The sequence below is a fragment of the Anabrus simplex genome, chromosome 2 (genome assembly GCF_040414725.1).
Source record: "Anabrus simplex isolate iqAnaSimp1 chromosome 2, ASM4041472v1, whole genome shotgun sequence".
Taxonomy (NCBI): Eukaryota; Metazoa; Arthropoda; class Insecta; order Orthoptera; family Tettigoniidae; genus Anabrus; species Anabrus simplex.
Genome location: NC_090266.1, coordinates 939,896,038 through 939,918,023, shown reverse-complemented (window position 1 = coordinate 939,918,023; position 21,986 = coordinate 939,896,038). Strand labels below are relative to the sequence as shown.

General features: G+C 39.2%; 1 long non-coding RNA gene across 6 annotated transcripts in view; it reads left to right on the top strand.

Moving 5' to 3' along the window:
* LOC136863202 (uncharacterized) overlaps positions 1 to 21,986 on the top strand; it is a 165,066-nt gene that overhangs the window by 12,173 nt on the left and 130,907 nt on the right. For all 6 annotated transcript variants that reach the window (XR_011017780.1, XR_010859169.2, XR_010859172.2 and 3 more), the window contains exon 2: positions 15,624 to 15,882. This is a non-coding gene — a long non-coding RNA (uncharacterized lncRNA). The remainder of the gene's footprint in view (positions 1 to 15,623; positions 15,883 to 21,986) is intronic.

The following is a 21,986-nucleotide window of genomic DNA, read 5'->3' as shown; positions in this document are numbered from 1 at the left end:
TTTCATCGGAACCACCAGTGAAATTGACACTATAATTTGGAGCCACCTACTGAATTATCTGAAGGAAACATGAGCAAGCGCTAACTGGAATGAGTGCCTGCTTGATCTTTATTCACCAGAAATCTGGAGCGCCCACTCTGCTACTCCAGAGACTGGAGTGTGTGCTGAAAGTCGCAGGTCTGCTGTGAGTGATTGCTACCGACCGGCAGCTTTGATTCAGCACATTGCGAGTGCCTGCTCATTTTTATTCACACCACCCTTGGCTAACATGAAATTATTACATATGTATTATACCACTGGTGGTAATTTAACATGATAAATGTAACATCATAGGGAAAATTACTGTTGCATGTAATGAAGAAGCATTATACCATAAACTATTCATTGCATATAATCAACTAGAATCACATGTAAGTGTTCTACTAGAATAAATGGACAGCCCGAAAGTGAAAGGGAACAACAAGCTGATTATTTAGAAATTTCACTTATTAAATAATAACATTAACTCTTCTTGTTTTCACTGTAAAATTAATTGTTATAACATTTTGAATGTTTAAAAATAAATTGTTAAATTCCTCAATTTGTTCTCTCTTGTGAGATCTACGAAAACATAACTTGTTGCCCTTTGTTCCTGAGACAGTCAAATATTTTAACAAAGATACTAGAGAGCAGAGCCAATTGGTGAGAAGTTGGGAGCTGGAATATTCCTGGAATGAGTCAAGAAAAGGTTTAAGGGTGGATGGAGATTATCAAGCTAGACTCATCTCCAGCCAAGGGAAATTGGTGCAAATGCTACAGAACAGTAAATGAATGTAAAATATTATTTGCCTTACTTGCTGCTGAGTTTTAATTCCCCACTGTTGGTTGCCCTGAAGATGGTTTTCCATGGTTTCTTATTTTCACACCAGGCAAATGCTGGGACTGTACCTTAATTAAGGCCACAGCTGCTTCTTTTCCACACTCCTAGTCATTTCCTATTCCATCATCTCCATAAGACCTGTTTGTGTTGGTGCAACATTAAGCCAACTGTAAAACAAACAGAGAGTTTTAACTCCTTGTGTTTGCTTACTTTAACTCAAAGTTCCTCAGTTAGGGGTTTTTTTTTTTTGTGCCTGGTTCTCTGGTTTCTTTGACATTTTCGTGGACCCTTTTTTTTCATGCAGCACCTTGAAATAGTTAACAAATATGTTTGATAACACTTGCGTACATTTTGTAACTGATACATAGGTCGAGTCATAAGTCATGGCAACTATTTTTTTTCTCGCGAACGGGAGACAACACGGAAAATCTAAGATATGCATTTGGAAACGTACGGTATGTACTTGCGTATGATGCCACTAGACGGTGTATGTAAACAATAGTGTGGGTCTAAGCATGTCCCCAAGTTCAGTGTGTGAGTGAGAGCGTCACAAAGTGGAACTCAACAAGCAGGAGCAACGATCGTATATTAAAATAGCAGTTCTCCGCGGCAGAAGTGCACGCCAATGCCATGCAGAGCTGCAGGAAACATTAGGTGTGTATGCCATGCCCTATGGAACAGTGGCGAGGTGGGTGGAGACGTTCAAACGAGGTAGAGTATCAACTGCCGATTTGCCTCGCCCAGGCTGTCCAGTGTCCATGGACAAAGATGTACGGATAATGGTGATCGATCAGTGTTTACACGAGGTCGGGCGCTGGACTCTAGCATCCAGATCTTTTGGACGCCATAATCCTGTACAATAACGTGATAGCTCACACAGCAGCCATCATTAAGGATCGCTTGCAACGGTGGGGATGGGAGGTTCTTCCATACCCGCCTTATTCACCTGATCTGAGCCCATGTGACTATGGTTTGATCTCCAAAGTCAAGAAGCCATTACGTGGACAACTGTTTGCTAACAAAGATGACATCATAACAGCATTTCGGAGAGAGGTGTCACATGTTAGCGATATACATGCAGCAAATGGTATTCAGCGCCTGCCCCACCGCTGGTAACGCACATTGGAAACCTTGGGTGATTATTTCGAAGGTCTGTAACCAGTGGAGACCTACCCTTTGTGCGTAGTCTTGTGTATTTGCTGTCTATACCATAATAAAACAACGTTTACCCATGGCCTGTGTTCTGTCACTTTCCTACGAGAATCTCCTGCAGTCAGAATTTGTCTTCAGGCACTATGCATAAGTACATGCGCTATATTTTCAAATGCATATCTTAGATTTTCCGTGTTGTCTCCTGTTCGCGAGAAAAAAATAGTTGCCATGACTTATGACTCGACCCTCGTATTACCGACATATTCCTTTGGGGGGGGGGGGGTGCAGAATTAAAACAGGTTCCAAACTTGTCAAGAAATGCACTGTATCTCACTGCTATAAGAGACAGTGTTACTCTTGCACTGAGCGTATTTGATACCAGAAACATAGTAGCAATGGATATGCTTAAAAGTAAGGGTGTTGCAGTTTCTGATGGGACTGTCCAGTTTTTAAATTAGTTTCAAAGTGGTAGACTGTTTCTAACATTCAGAAACCAATGAAAGGGAAGTTCACCCAAAGTGATGCTAACACTGTTAACAGCCCAGGGTGATACTATGCTTTTCTTTCTAGAAAATCTTAAAACATTTTTTGCCATATGACATTACAGCATCTCGCATAATAATGGTAAATTTGGTAATGAAACATTCAGACAATTAAGATATAAACTAGGTTCTTCCCCAGTGTGAAACATGAATGCAAACTTCAGTGAAGTCATTCTTTCAGAGATAGAGTTCCATCACAGTAATTGGCAAGACAACTCACCAAATTCTCCAGCTTGCTCCATCTTTCACACTTGTAGGTTTTGGTATACTCGAGGATCCAGCCAAATTTTTCTGCAGGCAGGCAGGCAGGCACAGATTCTTGTAAAATACACTTACATCTAAATCTCTAAACACCTTGAAGCACGTAGACACTAATGGAACATCACCATATCCATTACCATATATTTATTTATGAATTTATTTACTTTTTTCTTGAGAAACATGAATAGCTTAATCATTTCAGATGAGAGAAATGTCTTCCCTAACCTAAAACTTGTTCTCATAATGGTGTATGTACACTTCTATTTTACCATAGACTTCAAAATAGTCACGATATATATTCCTAATCAACTTCTCCCTTAATGTTTATTTACCCTTAGGAAACTTAAAAGTAGTTTTATGAGAGGCATTATCGTAGTTTGACTTTAAAGCCTGTTAAGCCCGGAACAGGCGTGTCATATTTTGTAACATGTTTGGTCGCGTGGGGGACAGGTGTCCCCCAAATAATGTGAGGTTCTTCTCCATAAAATAAACTAATGATAAGATTCATCACTGATAATATGATTTATTGGATTTATATAAAGATATTAAATCAAAAGCAATTTGAAATTTGTTTCCAAGCGTTTGGTTTAGACTGTCTGTCTTCTATTTCAAATATTAGTCCTTACAATACTACTTGAAAATATACTCTATAAAACGTGTTCTCCAAAAATAGAGAGTAACAATGTAATAGGAATCTAATACGGATATCTTTCAGATGCTCCGCACAGGCCAACGTTTTGCATTTCAAGCACCATCTTCTAGTGGTTTTATCACGAGATCTGCCACACAGATAACATCTACCTTTAGCCCCATGGCGGTCTTCCAACTGCACACACTCTTCCGTCCCCAGTAAAATCCGAGCGCGTCTTCTAATCTCATGTGGTATTTGTGGAAACATTGGTCGGCATTGAATTTGGGGTTTAATCATTTCCCAAGGCATGTTTTTGAGGAATTCCTTCCTTTTCATCTTTGTTTCAAACTTCTGATTTGTCTTGAAAATAATAAATGCATTTATTGCAGCAATATTGAGCAAGTTGAATTGGCCATTGCTGTGTGTTTCTAGCAACATCATATTTCTGAGAGAGCTGGTCCACCAAACCAATCCCACCTTTAGTCATATTATAAAAGCTTATCATGTCTGGCTTCTTTTGTTCACCTGTGTCCATGTCTACGGCATTGTTGAAATTACCAAAACAGTTTTGTTCTTTTTAGTACAATATGACACAAGTGTGCACTCTTCCTGAAATCCGAAGAGGGAAGTCTTCTTCCCTTCTCTTGTACAGTAAAAACTCTTTCGGAATTTCCTTCTTGTTACTTCGTACTGTACAGACAAGTGTCAGGGACTTATCTGTTAGAAGGGCTTTAGCCAAGGGAATAATGAAAAACCCGTTATCTCCGGTGATATTTCTATTTGTTCCCTGCACTGGCTCAACTAATCGCAAAACAATGTCTTGTGCAGTGTTGCTCCGTATGTATGGACCTTCTGGTTATGCACCTACATATTTCTCAAGATTAATTGTATAAGCAGTTTTGGCATCAACCAAAGGAAATGTTTTAATCCCATACTTCGCAGATTTTCTGGGATTAAATTGTTTGAAAGAACATCTGCCACGAAAAGCCAATCGTTGCTCGTCCACTGAAATGAAATGGCGTATGGCTTTTAGTGCCGGGAGTGTTCAAGGAAAAGTTCGCCTCACCAGATGCAGGTATTTTGATTTGACTCCCGTTAGCGACTTGCGCGTTGTGATGAAGTTGAAATGATCATGAAGATGACACATACACCCAGCCCCCGTGCTAGTGGAATTAACCAATTGTGGTTTAAATTCCTGACCCCGCTGGGAATCGAACCCGTGACTCCTGTGACTAAAGGCCAGCACGCTAACCTTTTAGCCATGGAGCCGGACGCTCGTCCACTGTTAGGTATTCACTGGGAGAAAAGTACTTTTGGATGTTGTTCACCATTAGTTCAAATAACTCCCGCATAGGTGCAAATTTATCAATTACTCGGCAATCAGTTCTGTCTCTTATATCGTCATATCTCAAACATCTCAGAAGGAAAAGGAATCTCTTGTCTGTCATGGTAAGATAACGCGATTCCAAGCCATTGCCCTTGCTGTTGTCCCACAAATCATGAATGTTTTTCCTGGAACATCTAAGGGTACCTATCTGATAGAGAAGGCCAATTAACGATCGTACTTCTACCTCATCGGTTGGTCTGGCATCTCTGTTACGCGTAAAATTTTTTTTTTTTACTGTGTCCATATAAACATTGGTGGAGAAAGTGATCATTTTTATAACTGTGTCGTCTAGGAAAAATGAGATTGTTGAAAGTTCAGTGTTCGTATCTCTAGCAGTATCCTTCGCACCTGGTAAATGTGTTGTTTTATTCCAGCTACGAGTTCGCACGTTACGGTTAGGTTTTTCTTTCTTCCACTTTTCTCCGTTCTTACCTGTGTAAAATGTCTGATACATTCTGTCCTGTTTTATCTGGCACGTTCGCTTCATTTTCCATGTCTTCTTCCTCTGTTTTGGTGTAATGTTCACTAACAATAACTGCGTCCTCTTCCCCATCATCGCTTTCTTCAAGTGAAATATCTTCCTCCTCGCTAAATGACTCATTTAGCCAATCAGTTATAACTGAAGGATCCACGGAGTTTGCAGTCCTCTGTTTTTTTAGGTCCGGACATGGTAGCAATAAAATGTTGTCGATCATATAAAAAACAGAAACAGTCTTATAACAATACATCATGATCTAATGATGAGGTTAGAGTACATTTTTTTTGCTATTAGCTTTACGTTGCACCGACACAGATAGGTCTTACGGCGACGATGGGACAGGAAAGACTGGGAAGGAAGCGGCCCTGGCCTTATGTAAGGTACAGCCCCAGCATTTGCCTGGTCTGAAAAGGGGAAACCACGGAAAACCATCTTCAGGGCTGCCGACAGTGGGGTTCGAACCCACTATCTCCCGAATACTGGATACTGGCCACACTTAAGCGACTGCAGCTATCGAGCTCGGTCCATTTTATTTTTGAATTATTATTACTCACCAAGAAGAATTTCAAAAAAATGATGTACCATTGGTCGCGTGGGGGACACCTGTCATCCACCGATGTTAAATTGATCCTGCTTGCCACAAAAATGAAACAGTCAAGAGAAGAATTATTAGGTATTGTTGGCGACATATTCTCGGAAGCTACTAAAAGTTACGCAGGCTTGGAACAAATGAAATACCAATGGCATAAAGTAGTAATGACCTGGGTGACGCCTGTCCCCCACGCGCCTGCTCTAGGGTTAAGTGTACAGCACCATTTCAGAACACACACATTCTCACAACATTATCGGAGGTCACGTTGCAGTTGCTCACAATCTTGTAACTTATTTATTACTCTATACAGAATAACATCATCCGCAAAAGGCCTTACCTTTGATTCCATTTGTTTACTCATATCATTTATAAATATAAGAAAACATAAAGGTCCAATAATACTGCCTTGAGGAATTCCCCTCTTATTCATTACAGGGTCAGATAAAGCTTCGCCTACTCTAATTCTCTGAGATCTATTTTCTAGAAATATAACAACCCATTCAGTCACTCTTTTGTCTAGTCCAATTGCATTTTTGCCAGTAGTCTCCAATGATCCACCCTATCAAATGCTTTAGACAGGTCAATCGCGATACAGTCCATTTGACCTCCTGAATCCAAGATATCTGCTATATTTTGCTGGAATCCTACAAGTTGAGCTTCAGTGAAACAACCTTTCCTAAAACCGTACTGCCTTCTATCGAACCAGTTATTAATTTCGCTGACATGTCTAATATAGTCAGAAAGAATGCTTTCCCAAAGCTTACATACAGTGCATGTCAAACTGACTGGCCTATAATTTTCAGCTTTATGTCTATCACCCTTTCCTTTATATACAGGGGCTACTATAGCAACTCTCCATTCATTTGGTATAGCTGCATATAATTACAGATCCTAAATGTACACCAGCTCATATATGAATACACTCAAGCACTTATAATTTACAAGGAAACTAATGTTTGTAGTCAACTTTCAGGAAATTACACCAAGTGAATACGGAAACAAGGAACCCATGTTTTGAACATGCTCGGCCACTTGGAACAATCGAACGTAGCTTAAGGTCTGAGTATTGGAGTTGATCCCTGCCTGTTGTAGAAGTTGACTAAAAGAGTCATGTAGCATTGGTCCCCTCTCAAGGGTGGGTCAGTTAGTTAGTTAGTTAGTTAGTTAGTTAGCAGATAATTGCGCGATATTCACCTTTAGACCACACCTACATCTTAACTTGCTTTCAGTCCCACTGCTTGGTAAAAACTGGTGTGAAGGTCGCGCCTTGCTGTCTTCTAGACTGGTTTTCACCCCTCTTTTCATCCCTCACCATAACAGGAATGTCCAGCCAACTGTTTTTGCGTATTGCAAAACTTTCCTAGTGCCCTTGGTATACTGTATACTGAGTTCATTTGCATCAGTGGCCAGTCATATGAAGTCAGTATTAATGTGTCTTGCAAATGTTTTTCCATTATCTTTAAGGCTTTTTCCAGCTCACAACGTCAGAACCAGAGATCATTTTCCCTTTCTAAAAGAGAAAAACATACATTTGATAGTAGTTCCATAGGTTCAAGCGTTTGAACATTGCTACGTTGTGTTCTATTTGTATTTGGGTAGGATAAGAATACAATATTTAACTGAAGTACATTTACCTGCTCTAGCTTCATGTTACTTTGTAGGAACAGCAGGTCACTGACATGCTCGGGATCTATATGGGTTCACCTCTCATTTATAAGAAAGCCTGTGTGACTGAAGATGCTCTTGCTAGCTCCATTTGTTGCTGGTATACAAAATATATTTTGACCACTAAAATGTCATTCTCATATCCAGGTTCTTTCTACACAGTAGCCATCCAGAGAACAACTTCATCCACAGGCGTTTCTCGCAAAGGAAGGGACTTTTGGGTGATTCTTTGCTAGAGCTCTGAAGCCCCTTTTATTCTTCATGCTTTTATATCAAACAAGAAAAAGGGGTCAGCGACAATGATACATGTAGATGTTTCGTTGGCTGTTTTGATAACACATTTTTCAACTATGAAGAACTAATACGTTTACTTACCTTCACTAAAATGCTTACACAAGAATGTGGCTTCATTTAGAACTTCCTCTTTCTCAGGTACAGATCATTAACTGGCAAAACCATGGAGGTAGAAATGTTGCCATTTTGCTATACGAATGTATCTCCAATTTCATCTTGATGGACTTTGTGTTCTTGGCTTCATTTCCTTCAGTGGTGCTTTGTCATTAGGTGCCTGCTTACAATGACTAACAAGGTGATGGAACCAAATGAGCACATTTTGTACTGTTAGACTGCCATTTCCTTCTAAATCATCCATGGCTCCTTTGGCTCCTTTGAAAGGTTGTGGGAAGTAGGCCTAAATCTAGGAACTCATGAGTTCCTTATTGATTGCTTCCAGTTTGTCTCACTTCTTCTACTTTCTCTTTGTTGCCTGCAGTTTTAGACGATAGGACCTCAGTAATTTTATGGTACTGGTTATGTACAGATGATCAGCTCGGTATTCAATCTTGCTTCTAGATCCTGATACAAAGTATGCTCGCTATGACTAAACCTGTACGTTTGAAATAAACCACAACTTTATGTGTCTTGGAATGTGTGTCGCAAAACTGTATTTAAAAAATTCCCTACACGAGGAATTCATGAAAAACCTTTGTGAACCATTATAGCCTTCCAGATATCTGCTCCTTGATCTGTTGCAAATGTAACCCTTTGTAAATCTGGCAGCTGACTTCCTAACGTCGCACATTAATCAGTTAATTCTTTCATAATGTAGACTTTGGTGAGTTGGGGAAGAGGCAGGTTAAAAGAACTGTTTTTTATTACTCACTCATTAATTTAGTGAACCTTGAGGGAGATAAAATTATTATTTTTGGTATCATACGTCCATCTATCAGTAGTTGTGGCACAAGAATAACATTGCGTCACGAACTGCCAATATTACAGAGTAATAAATGTCATCAGCCACTTCATGAAATCGCCAGAAAACTGTCGTCCAGTGCAGTAACACCCCAGATGCATTTACTTTACCAGAGTCATTTACCCTGAACCTGACAACATTAAATGGGCCTCTTATTTTATAGAGCTAGGAATAACATGACTGCATGAAACTCTCACCTGAATTAAAGGAGAACAAGTGCAATTATGCCGTGCTAATATGATGATGTCTAAGCTTCATAAGAAGCACTACCCTATTTTGCATTGCACAAATTCTGTTTTCTGCCCCCTGTCATCAATAACAAGATAAAATCTTTCCCATTATCAGCACTCTTTTCTTTGAATGCGTACTCTCAACTTCACTTACTGTAAAATATCCATGATCAGTGAACATCTAATCGCACTGAACTGAACACATGTGTTCTGGATTCATCACTAACGTGGTCTAAGATCTTGGAGCTCATCATGACTTGACCTTGTAAACTGCTGGGCTTGCTCAGTTCTCAGCATGAACACTAGGAAGCTTGCGCCGGCCAGCTGGCGACATCATTATATCGTGTTTAGGCTGGCACCTGGAGATAAAGTCAATTTCCTTGGCTTCATCTGGGCTCATTCTCTTTTCTAGGGGCTAGTGAGTCTGCCCATGATCGGAGTTGGTGTCATTCCGGGATACTATGTTCTTACATGGCTTCCAAATGTCAAATGAAAGCTAAATGCACCAACAAAATATTTTGAGAGATCTTAGCAGCACAAAGTAGGGGGAGGCTGATTCCACAATGCTCATGCATTCTCAAAGGGCACATATTTTATTGAGAAGACCAGAGCAGTGCAGCTTACGGATCAGCACGTCATTTGGTTGTAGATAAACTTAATTTATTAATTTAACCACCTAATCAATACAATTGTGATTAGATGGTCAAATTAATAAATTAATATAATCTAATCAAATATCATCAATACGGATAAAAAATGATATTCATCACATGTAATGTCCAGTGTGTCAACAATGAGCCGTTTGTGTGGGGTGTGTCTCAATGATCCGTGATTGCGCATCTCAGCACTGTCTGCTGCGAGTCAGTTGAATCGTGTGCTGTGTGCTCGCCGTTCCTGTGAATCGATTCACTTGGAAACTTGAATGAATTGATACACTGCTTTGAATCATGTATTCAGTAGCCAACACTACGTCACTTATTGTTAGTCTGTATCGTACTGAAAGTAGCAAGTCTTTCAAAGAACAGGGAAGAATAGTGGAGGGTATTGTGGGACTTGTCTGAAGGGATAGCAGCTTGTGAGATCTTGCTTATCTGGCATAACTTACAGTGCACTAATGAGTGAACATGGGTATTGCCAGAGATTATTTTTTTGAAACAGAAGAATCGGGCTCAAATTTGAAAGCATGAAAGGTGGTAATTTTTTAAAGTTTCAGCATGGCATATTCTTGGCCGGTTGTATTATCTTTCTCCAAAGAAACTGTTTACTTACTATGTTCATTCTCATTACTTTTTTAAATTTACTTGACACGTGTTTTCGAATGTTATGCGTAAGCTTCCAGTGTCTCTATCTCTCTTGTCAGTAGGCCATATTGGCCAGGCAGAAAGAGAGAGAAGGCCACTTTAGAAAGGGTCATCCCGGAAATAATTTTCAAGTCCTTTTTTGTACATTTTGCAGATTGTATACAAAAATTTCAATTGGTGTATATACCGTATTTGTTTGAACAACATTCAAGGACTTAAAATTTAGTGTTTCATCTGGAACTGCTTGGTAGATATGTTTTTCAGATTTCATTCAGATTTATTTGTTCCAGTTAACAAGATTGAATTCAAATATTCATTTAACAATGAAGTGCAGTATTTGAATTTTATATACTTTGTTTTGTGGGAATGTATTTTCCCCCATAGATATGTTGACCCAAATGCAGAAAACATAGCATGAGTAAAATTCTTCAGCTTTTTGAAATTCAGGCGTTGTTTCATAATAGCTCCAGATATTTATTTTATTTAAAAAAAATCTTTGTACACATTTCATTAAAAGAATGATATATCACTTCCAACTGAAACTCAAGTTGCAAAAGTTCATTTTCATACGAATGGATTTTGAAACAAATTGTGGTTTCCTGAGGCATCATTGTCATCTTAAAATCTTTTCTAGAACTGCTCCTTTAAAATGCAAAAAACTTCTGAAACAAAAATAGTTGGAAATGGTGTAATTGTATCATATTCATTTTGTATACTATCACATCAAGGAAAATTAATTAAGTAGTTTGAAAAAACCGTTTCTCAAAGAAAATTAATTTTTTGTTTGAATTTTTTCACATAGGCTTACAAATCAGTAGTAAAAGAATTCTCTCCCTGAAGTTTTAAATTTGGGAAATTTATATAGGCTACTTTGTAAGGCCAACAAGAAAAGCTAATTTCCATACCCAGAAACCATCCAAAAGAACAGCCACTGGGTGTTTTCTCTCATACATCAATTTCTTGGCATGTTCAAGAAATCCTTTCAGGACTTTGGCTCTGCTAATACAACAGATTTCACACTGGTAAGGTACATAATGGTATTCACTTTCATTGTCAGCAAGAAAGTTTTTAAATTGACGATTTATAACTGCATGCAGTTGAATGAAATTTACCGTACTTGCAACAAAATCCATCGCTTCAGACAATTCTTAAGACTTATCACATAGAGCCTGTTGAGAATTATGCAGTGGAGAAGCATTGGCTCCTCTGCTCCAACTTGAATGGTTTTACAGATATTCCAGAACAAACTAATTTTTACCCCACATGTTGCATTTGTCATTAATAGTAAACCATTGAAGGTTTTTCCACTTTAATCCAAGGTTTCATGAACATTTCTCTGCTTTTGAAAAAAAAAAATCTTTACAATACAGGTATTCTCTAAGCTGTGAACTGCTCACAATTCCTCTGTAATTTCAAAATTATTTTGACACCATTAATAAATACTAGCAGCTGAATGGTATTCATAAAATATGCTGATTTGTCCACACAAATCGAAAAACTCTCAAAACCACTAACATTGTCCTTTAACTGCTGGAAATGTTAGCCCCAGTATCTTCAGTTCATTGGGCAATGGTATTAACTGACACACTTATTTCCTTCAATTTTAAAACTTTTCTCTGAGCAAATTTGTTCAACTCAGTTCATGGAGAGGACAATAATGTCAGTGAAATTACGCTTGAGGAAGTAGAAAGAGTGGTAAATAAACTATTGTCATAAAGTAGCAGGACTAGGTGAAATTAGATATGAAAGAGTGAAGTACAGTTGGAAGGCAGGGATGAAATGGTTTCACAGAGTAAGAAGGTGGCATGAAATATTAGTAAGATACCTTTCGATTGGATGAAAGTAGTAACTGCATCTATCTGTGAGCAAGGTGACAGGAAGGATTGCAACAACTATTGGAGTACTTCATTGATACCAGACAAGATGTTCACTGGCATTTTGGAAGGGAGAGTACAATCAGTGCTTAAGATTAAGTTGGATGAAAACCATTGTGGTTTTAGACCACAAAGGGGCTGTCAGTATAGGATTTTCAGAATGCAACAGGTAATTGAAAGTGCTATGAGAGGAATAGACAGTTACGTTTATGTTTTGTAGATCTAGAGAAGACACATGACAGAGTACAGATGGAAAAGTTGTTAGCTGTCGTGGGGATTATGGTATTAAGGGTAGATTATTGAAAACAATCAAATGCTGTTATACTGACAATTGGGCTGCAGTGAGAATTGATGGTAGAATGAGTTCTTAATTCAAGACAAGGCTGTAATTTATCACCTTTGTTGTTCATAGTTGACATGTATCATCTACTGAAAGATATAAAGTTGTAGGGATGGATTTAGTTGGGTGGAAATGTACTAAGCTATTGGCCTATGCCAGCAGACTGAAATGAAATGAAATGGCGTATGGCTTTTAGTGCCGGGAGTGTCCGAGGACAAGTTCGGCTCGCCAGATGCAGGTCTTTCGATTTGACACCCGCAGGTGACCTGCGCATCGTGATGAGGATGAAATGATGATGAAGACAACACATACACCCAGCCCCCGTGCCAGCGAAATTAACCAATTAAGGTTAAAATTCCCAACCCTGCCGGGAATCGAACCCGGGACCCCTGTGACCAAAGGCCAGCACGCTAACCATTTAGCCATGGAGCTGGACAGCAGACTGTACTGAAAGTCTGCAACCTAATATCTTGAAAGTAGGTGTAACGAACATGATATGAAAATAAGTCTTTCCAAGACTAAAGTGATGTTGGTAGGGAAGAAACCTAAGAGAACTGAATGTCAGGATGACATTCAGATTTTGGGTGTGTATTCTCCCAGGATGGTAGTTTTTTTTGCTAGGGGCTTTACGTCGCACCGACACAGATAGGTCTTATGGCGACGTGGGATGGTAGTATAGTGAATGAGATTGAATTAAGATGCAGCAAAGCTAATGCATTGAGCTTGCAGTTGCAATCAGCAGTATTCTGTAAGAAAGAAGTCTGCTCCAGGATGAAACTGTTTTCACTGGTCTTTTTCCAGTCCAACTTTGCTGTACGGAAGTGAAAGGTGGGTGGACTCAGGATACCTTATTCATAAATTAGAAGTAACAAACATGAAAGTAGTGAGAATGATTGTTGGTACAAACTGGTGGGGACCCTGGCAGGAAGGTACTTTGAATGAGGAAATAAAGGCTAAGTTAAGAATGAACTCGGTTGATTTAGCTGTATGCAGAAACTGGCTTTGGTGGTGGGGTCATGTGAGGCGAATGGAGGAGGATAGGTTACCTAGAAAAATAATGGACTCTTGTCATGGAGAGTAAGAAAAGTAGAGGGAGACCAAGATGACTGTGGTTACTCATTTTCTAATGATTTAAAGGTAAGAGGTATAGAACTAAAGGAGGCCACAGAGGTAACTACAAAAAGAGGAATGTGGAGGCATTTAGTAAATTCATGGAGGCTTGCAGAGTAAATGTTGGAAGGCATAACAGTCTATGATGATGTATGCTTTTATATTTGTTTATTTTATTTATTATTTATTCCTGACTTACATTTGTGGCGAAGTTAGGGCTCACGGCGCTCTCTTATGCGTAACCACTATAAAAAATAAAATTTAAAAATGTAAAACATAAAAGTAAGACGCAGAAATTCTAAAAAGAAATAATACTATGGACAGATAATTCTAAGACTAAGTTAGGCCTACAAATCAGTACAGCAATTAACATGACAGTACTACTACTACTACTACTACTAATAATAATAATAATAATAATAATAATAATAATAATAATAATAATAATAATAATAATAAATAATGAAGAAAACCCATTCACACAACATAAACACAATGACTCTCACAAGTCAGTTTTATGGTCCCAGGAAAATCTTTCGGCAGGCAGATTTGAATTTATGAGACGAAGTAAGGTGCTGAATGTCCATAGGGAGTGTATTCCAGAGTCTCGATGCAGTAACTAAAAAGGAATTATTGTAGGGATTCGTTCGACTTAGTGGAATTTCAAGTAGGAAACCAGAACGGGTACTAATTTCATGGAATGAGGAAAGGAAACTAAAATGAGAAGAGAGGTAAGTAGTAGTGTTCATTGAGAGCACTTGGTAAACAAGTGTCATTAGGTGAAAATTCCTTCGTTCATTTATGCGTAGCCATTCCAATGTTTTGAAATATGGTGTAACATGAGCGACATGTCGCAGTTGGAAGGCAAATCGTATGCATGAGTTTTGTGCTCGCTGAAGTCTCAAAGCTTGTTCAGCATTTAGATTGACTAGTGCCTTATCACAGTAGTATAAAATTGGGGATAGTAGTGCTTGCATTAATTTTAATTTAAGTTTTTAAGGAAAAGAATTCTTGTGATGTTTCAGGGGATATAGAGCTGCATGAACCTTTCTACATACGTTTCTTACGTGTTCATTCCAGGTTAGATTCTCATTGATGGAGATTCCAAGATTAGTTACATTTTTAAGGTACGGTACAGCAATGTCATTGATTATGATTGGAGGAGGATTGATATTGCTTATTACATGCAATAATTTAGAGTTTCCTATGATAATACTTAGTGTTTTACAAGGATTTAGGATTAAGTGGTTGTTTTTAGCATAGGCAGTAAGCCTTTCAATAATGGAATTAATATGCTGAACTGTTTCATGTAAATTGTTTGTAGTGGTGTGTTTGTATATCTGCATATCATCAGCATATAAGTGGTAGTTGCAATACTGAAGTGTGGAAGATATGTCATTAATATGCAAGACGAACAGTAAGGGCCCTAGAACAGACCCTTGAGGGACACCGGATGATTTTACAGCCCATTGGGATTTTTGATTGTTTACCACTACGCACTGGCGACGATTTGTAAGGTACGACTTAAAAAAAATTAAGGGCTATCGGGCCGATATGCAGAGCGTAGCTTGGATAATAGTATGTCTATATTTACCATGTCGAACGCACTACTAAAGTCAAGGAGTGTCAGTATCGTCACCTGCCGTTTGTCCATTGCTAGTCTTATATCATCTGTTGCCCGAAGAAGTGCAGTCGTAGTACTATGTCCCTTTCTGAAGCCAGATTGCAATGGGTCAAAAAGAGAATGTCTGGTTAAGAATTCTACTAGCTGCTTGTGAGCTCTCAGTGAAAATATGCTGTTCAGAAGCCATAGCTTTTCGTATGTAATTTCCACTTTATATGTACACATTTGCCTAGTTACAGCTTGTTGCTTGCTTGTTGTTTTAAGGGGCCTAACATCGAAGGTCATCGGCCCTGCCTAGTTACAAGTGACGATTGTTCTTTTGCAGGAGCGTGTGTAGCAAAAGCTGGCAGAGGGCATAAATGCACTGCTGGTTTGGTGAACAGACAGCTCATCATGCGGAAGTGGTGTCCATCCGAGTAGCTGACCACCGGCTCAAATCACGTCCAGGGTCCATCAGATGGGCAGAAGACAGAAGAAAAGAAATAGTGGCTAGAGATAAAACGCTGAATTTGTAGAAGTTCTGGGCCAAAATGGGTATGTCACATGAGGCCAATGTGGACAACTTTGCTGTACAGGAGTGAAAGGTGGGCACTACAAGGCAGTATCTTAGAATTAGAGTAAGTGAGGGTAACAAGAATTTAGGTTAGCGACCTGACAATGCTAAAAGTAAAAACTAACAAGAATAGAGATTATGATGTGCAATATATAGAGTAATTTTTAAACAAGATTGATAGGTGAAAGAATTATACCCAAAATGTACAAGATTACCTTTGTTGAGAGTTTGATCAAAACAAAATATTTTATTTGTAAATGAGGTCTCTACCTCCGTGGCAAATGATACACAAAAATACATTATTCTCAACAAGTACATTTTAAGTTGAAAGGGAAAGAAGACATTTTTCCTAAAATACATTATTTTACAATTTACATTAACATTTTTTCCTGTTAAACACACAGCTCAACCTTAATAAATTTATATTATTTACAAAATTCTACACATGTCTTCTGTACTTACACACACATTCAACTCATACACGGTATGTGGAATCACTTCATAAATACTACATAATATTGCTATAAGATTTAAATGTACATTGCTTTCTCCCCCCATTTTGGTACCTAACGTGCATAATGACCTGCTGCGTCTTAACCAGAGTCCCCTTTTGCCACTGCTTATCAGAGTTTCTGAAGGGCCTTCACAGCTACCGTAGCGGTCCCAGGGCCATCACAAGAATATGAAGTCCTTGTTGAAGATTTTAAAACGTGTAGCAAGGTGAGGGATAGGAGAAGTCATACAGGGAGATATCCTGGTGGAATACTAACTGCCAGGCTGAGTGGCTCAGACGGTTGAGGAACTGTCTTCTGACCCCAATGTGGCAGGTTCGTTCCTGGCTCAGTCCGGTGGTATTTGAAGGTGCTCAGATACGTCAGCCTCGTCTCAGTAGATTTACTGGCACATAAAATCTTCTGTGGGATTAAATTCTGGCACATCAGCGTGTCCGAAAATCTTAAAAGTAGTTAGTGAAATGTAAAGCAAATATTAAGAAAGGAATACCAACCTTGAAAAAGGAGAAAATACAGAAGAGAATTGAACTCATAGAAACAGAAATAATCATCGCCATAAGACCTATCTGTGTCGGTGCGACGTAAAGCAAAAAAGACAGAAATGGAAGAAGTACTTTGGATAGAAACCAAGATGACTCAGAACGGAGAAATAAACCTGCGTTCCAGTTTTGTCTACAGCCCTCCTAAAGGCTCTCCATTTACAGATAAAAATTTTTCCCCTGAGTTTGCAATATTAATAAATAGAGTAGAACCCCTTTTTAACAAATCTCAGGGGGATTTGATATTTCTTCCATAAAAAGGGGTTTCCTTAAAAGGAAGTTCAAAGAAAATAGGCTATATATCACAAGAAATTAAAAAAATATTACACAATATTGCTATTTACATTCCTTTCTCCCCCCCATTTTCGTACCGAACCGTGCATAACGACCTGCTGCAACTGAACCAGAGCCCCTTTTGCCACTGCTTATCAGAGTTTCTGAAGGGCCTTCACAGCTACTGTAGTGGTCCCAGGGCTCTCACAAAGATATGAAGTCCTTGTTGAAGATTTTAAAACGTATAGCAAGGTGAGGTCTTTAAAACTAATGTTATGTCAAGAAATAATAAATGAATTTACAAAACAGCAGACTTAACAAATTCCTTAGTGGACCTTTTGGAGCACAACCTGCAGCAAGAAAGAGAGAAATAGATATTACTGACTTGCAATTTTAAATTGAAGGAACAGAGGCCTAACATGATTTTTAAAGGGAATTGTGAAAAATAGACCATGGAACCATGAGAATAAGCATATCAGTGTTCACTTTCTGAAGTAGTCCAGTAGTGGTTTGCTTCTTCTTGCCCAGACGTCTCACAGAAAGAAGTTTTCTCTCAGTTTGGTTATGACTGTTGATGAGGTCTTCATCAACGTTGAAGGAGGAGAAGTACCGGCAGACAATATCCAGTCCTTCCACTGCCAGAGTCCTGCAACGCGGCCCAGCTCATGAGCTGCTTCTGCAATAGACCGCAATGGGCTTTGGAATGCTCGAATATACGAAGCACGTGACATCATCGCACGGGCCAGTCTGGGCAGCGCTATGTTATTCGTATGCGGTGATCCAAGGACAGCGCTGTGGTAGTTCTATTGGCTGACTGCTTCAATGTCTACAGTGTACTGCATGTCAGCGGAGTGCGTTGCATTACGGTTGGGTGGAGACAATCACGTTTGCTGAAGTTTACAGTTGACTTCCCCGTCTATCCTGTTATCGGAAACAAATGTGGACTGTAGTTCCAAAAGAAAAGAAACCGTGACAAAGTGAAGTAAAAAGAAGAAGAAACAAACAAACTAGAAACCGCACAATACAAGACTTCTGAACCGGATCGTAAACTTAAAAGTCTTATTTGGTCGGTATTCAAGCCTGTAATTAACAGTGATGGGAAAGACTTTAATTTTGTGTGCTGTACGATCTGCGGTGAACTTTAGGTACACATTAAAGGATGATGATGATGATGATGGCCAAGCAGGCATCAATTCTTGGTAGTGAGACAGTCTCTCACAGTGCATTGGCACTGCCGGTGGCTACAATTAGCCTATGCAGTGGCCTCCACGGTATGCACTAGCCATGCATCTTGGTAGATGTGCTAGGTACCAACTATGAGCCCAGCCTAGCACACGGGGGCGAAACGCTGGCAACCAGGAATGAGTTAGCTGGAAAATTTATAATGTCCAATAACGGACCATTTATATTGGTATCACATTAAAGGAGTCGGACTGATTTTGTCTTTTCGTGATTAGATAAAAAGATACTTACGATGAACGATGTTTGCATGAATGACGAGCATTCTTATGTTTCAGAATCATCAGACTCCACGACTATGCCACAACCTGACAAAGTAATGAAGTGTGCTTTGTGGACTGACATTGATGATGGCTCTATTTCAACAGATGAGCTGGAAAGATATTTAAAGCAGAATGAGGAATTGAAGAAGATATAGCATCCTATTACAAAAGAAATGGACAAAACTATCCAAAACTTTACCAGATAGCTAAGAAAGTATTATGTATTCAAGCATCAAGTTAAGCTTCAGAGAACATTTCAGTTCAGCGGGCTTCATTCTCAACGCACCACGGTCTCTTCTACACCCAGACAATGTTGATGCTCTTCTTTTCTTTCACAGTAATCCATTTCCACCACCATTATCAATGACCAATAAACTACGCACACTAAATAAAAGCTATGTTCAGGTTTGTTTTTGTTGTTGGCATATTGCACATCATTTCAGTTTGTATTTTATTTTGAGTTAGACGTGAATGAAGTCGTATGAATGTGCTTTGTGTTATTAAGATTCATTTTCAGTTAACTTGATGTCAAATGCAGATGAATATTCATTTATAATAAAGTTTGCTTGTGTTTTTAATTATTATTAATATTATTATTACAATGCAGGAGAGATCTCTATAATTTTATTTCAAAATACTATTAGCCTACTTTAGAATACGTCGTTAGCGTACGGGAATTCGTATAGTGAGTGATCCGAATAGAAGTGTAGATTTCGCACGTGTTATTGCGGGGAAGTGTTCAAGGTTATTCTACTGAACCCGCCCAGTGCGGTGAACTGCAATGGGTTGTATGAGACCAGTGCTATGGGCCAGTAAGCGGCCATGTCAGAAGGAAACGACACTGCATGGGCTGGGCTGCCTGAGCCCGTGGGTTTGAAGTGCTGCATGGTGGGCCTCTCTGCAGGACTCTGTCCACTGCTGCCCCAACAGTTCGTTCTGCTGGATACTCTTCCTCCTCTTCTGTATTTTGTCTTTGTGCATCGTCACAAAAGTCTCCAACATCCATCCGTGGTGCTGAGGTTAGGATATCATCATCATCATCATCATCATCATCATCATCACAAGTAACAAATTCTTCTAATGTTATGGCAATCGAGTCCTTTGATACAGCCCCGTAATGACATCGGTAGTGTCATCTTCATTAAAAACTTCTGAAATGGCACCAAAACCTGCATGGCCAAAGCAGTTTTGAATAGTGTCCATTGTGCTGTGCTGCTACAAACATACGCATGGCTTGAAGTATACAGTCAAAAGTGGTTAAAACGTTTTTGTGGGGACCGAAAAAAGGATAATGTCCTATAGAGGGAACGTGCTAAAAAATGAAAAACAATTACGCTGTTAAATTTAAGGTTAGGTTTGAACGTAAAATTATGATGAAAACAAAGAAACAAGTGTTTACAATTATAACTCATGAAATAATACATTTTAACTACACCAACATAGGAAAACATAAAGGAAAAACGTTTTTAGAGACGCGAACTGTGCAAGTCGCTTACAATTATGTTTAAAATTATCGTAGGAATGTCCAACATCTGGGATATTTGCACACGTTTCATGTGTGAATTAGCATCCGCTTTCTCTATAAACATTAATTTTTCATCATTTGTAAACGAAGTATTAATTGATCCTGCCATCTTTTTATTTGTGTCATAAAACACCTCTTCATTCGTGACTGACGCTTCCTGCAACTATAGGCTGACACGCTAGGGTAATGAAATTAAGTTCTCTACCAAAATTTCTTACGGTGGGAATATTACGAACATGCTAAAGAGCAATGTAAATATGCTATCGAGGTTTCTTTAGCATGTATTTAATAGGACATAAATTAAGCACCAACACGTCAACTGTATACGTACGTACAGTAGGCTTACTTTCACCAGGCGAGTTGGCCGTGCGCGTAGAGGTGCGAGGCTGTGAGCTTGCATCCAGGAAATAGTAGGTTCGAATCCCACTATCGGCAGCCCTGAAAATGGTTTTCCGTGGTTTCCCATTTTCACACCAGGCAAATGCTGGGGCTGTACCTTAATTAAGGCCACGGCCGCTTCCTTCCAACTCCTAGGCCTTTCCTATCCCATCGTCGCCATAAGACCTATCTGTGTCGGTGCAACGTAAAGCCCCCTAGCAACAACAGGCTACTTTCCGTACGTTGTTACACAACGCATTTATGATCATAAAATTAAGCACCAACACATCACACGAGCTACTGTTGCATGATCCAAACAAACACACGCCAACATCAAAGACTGGCTTGAGACTGCCGCTCCCTGCTGCTGTTGGTTGACATGCTAGGGCCGTAAAACAAAGTTCTCTACCAAAACCTCCCCTAGGCCAGTTGCCGCTGGTGCATTGTGTGCGCAACTTGGCTGGGAACGCTAATTTAAATATCTTATGATGGGAATATTACGAACGTACTAAAGAGTGATGTAAATGGGCTATCCAGGTTTCTTTAACTTGTATCTAAAATGGCATGGATTGGGACTTCAAAATAATGATGTAATAACCAGGGAAATGCGCTAGAGAGGGATGTCTTAACCAGTTTCGACTGTATTCAATTTCATTTCCTCATTTCTTTTGAGGAAAGGAATATAGCTCTTTGAACCAGGGCCTTCTTATACTTAACTTTCACGGAATGAATAATGCCAAGGTCCAAAGGCTGCAGTTGACTGGTGCAGTTAGGAAGAAAGAAAACCACTTTGATATTCCGCAGGAAAGATGTGTCTGAAAGATGAGCTGAACGTCTATCACCAGCACTATCTTCCTCTCTGGCGATCCCACCTTAGCATCCAAGCTTCATAAAAGTTTTAGAAATATCTCCGATGTCATCCATTCACGTTTATGAAAATCATATTTATATAGGAGTGTACGGGTGTTCTTGAAGCGTCTTGGCTTCTTAAATTTTCCAATTATTAGTGGGGGTAATTTTTCACTCCCGTTGCTGTTAACACATAACAACGCTGTCAGTCTTTTCTTTACTGTTTTTTTTTTCCCTCCGTGGCATTTTTCTCCGTGAAAAGCATATATCGTGGACTGGAGCAAATTGTATAACACTCCGTTTCATTGGCTTTAAAAATATCCTTGGTATCATATCCTTCAAGAAGTCGAGGTAACATATTTTTTTCCAGTACACAACTGTATTGTCATTAATTTCCACTCTCTTGCCGCTCATGTCTTGGAATGAAAGATTGTGCTGTTTTTTAAAATGATCACACCAGCCATTAGAAGCTTGGAACTTGACCAAACACCCAGCTTAAGTGCGAATTCTCGAGGTTTTTATTTGGGTATGTTCCCGTCATTTGGAGCGTTCCCACG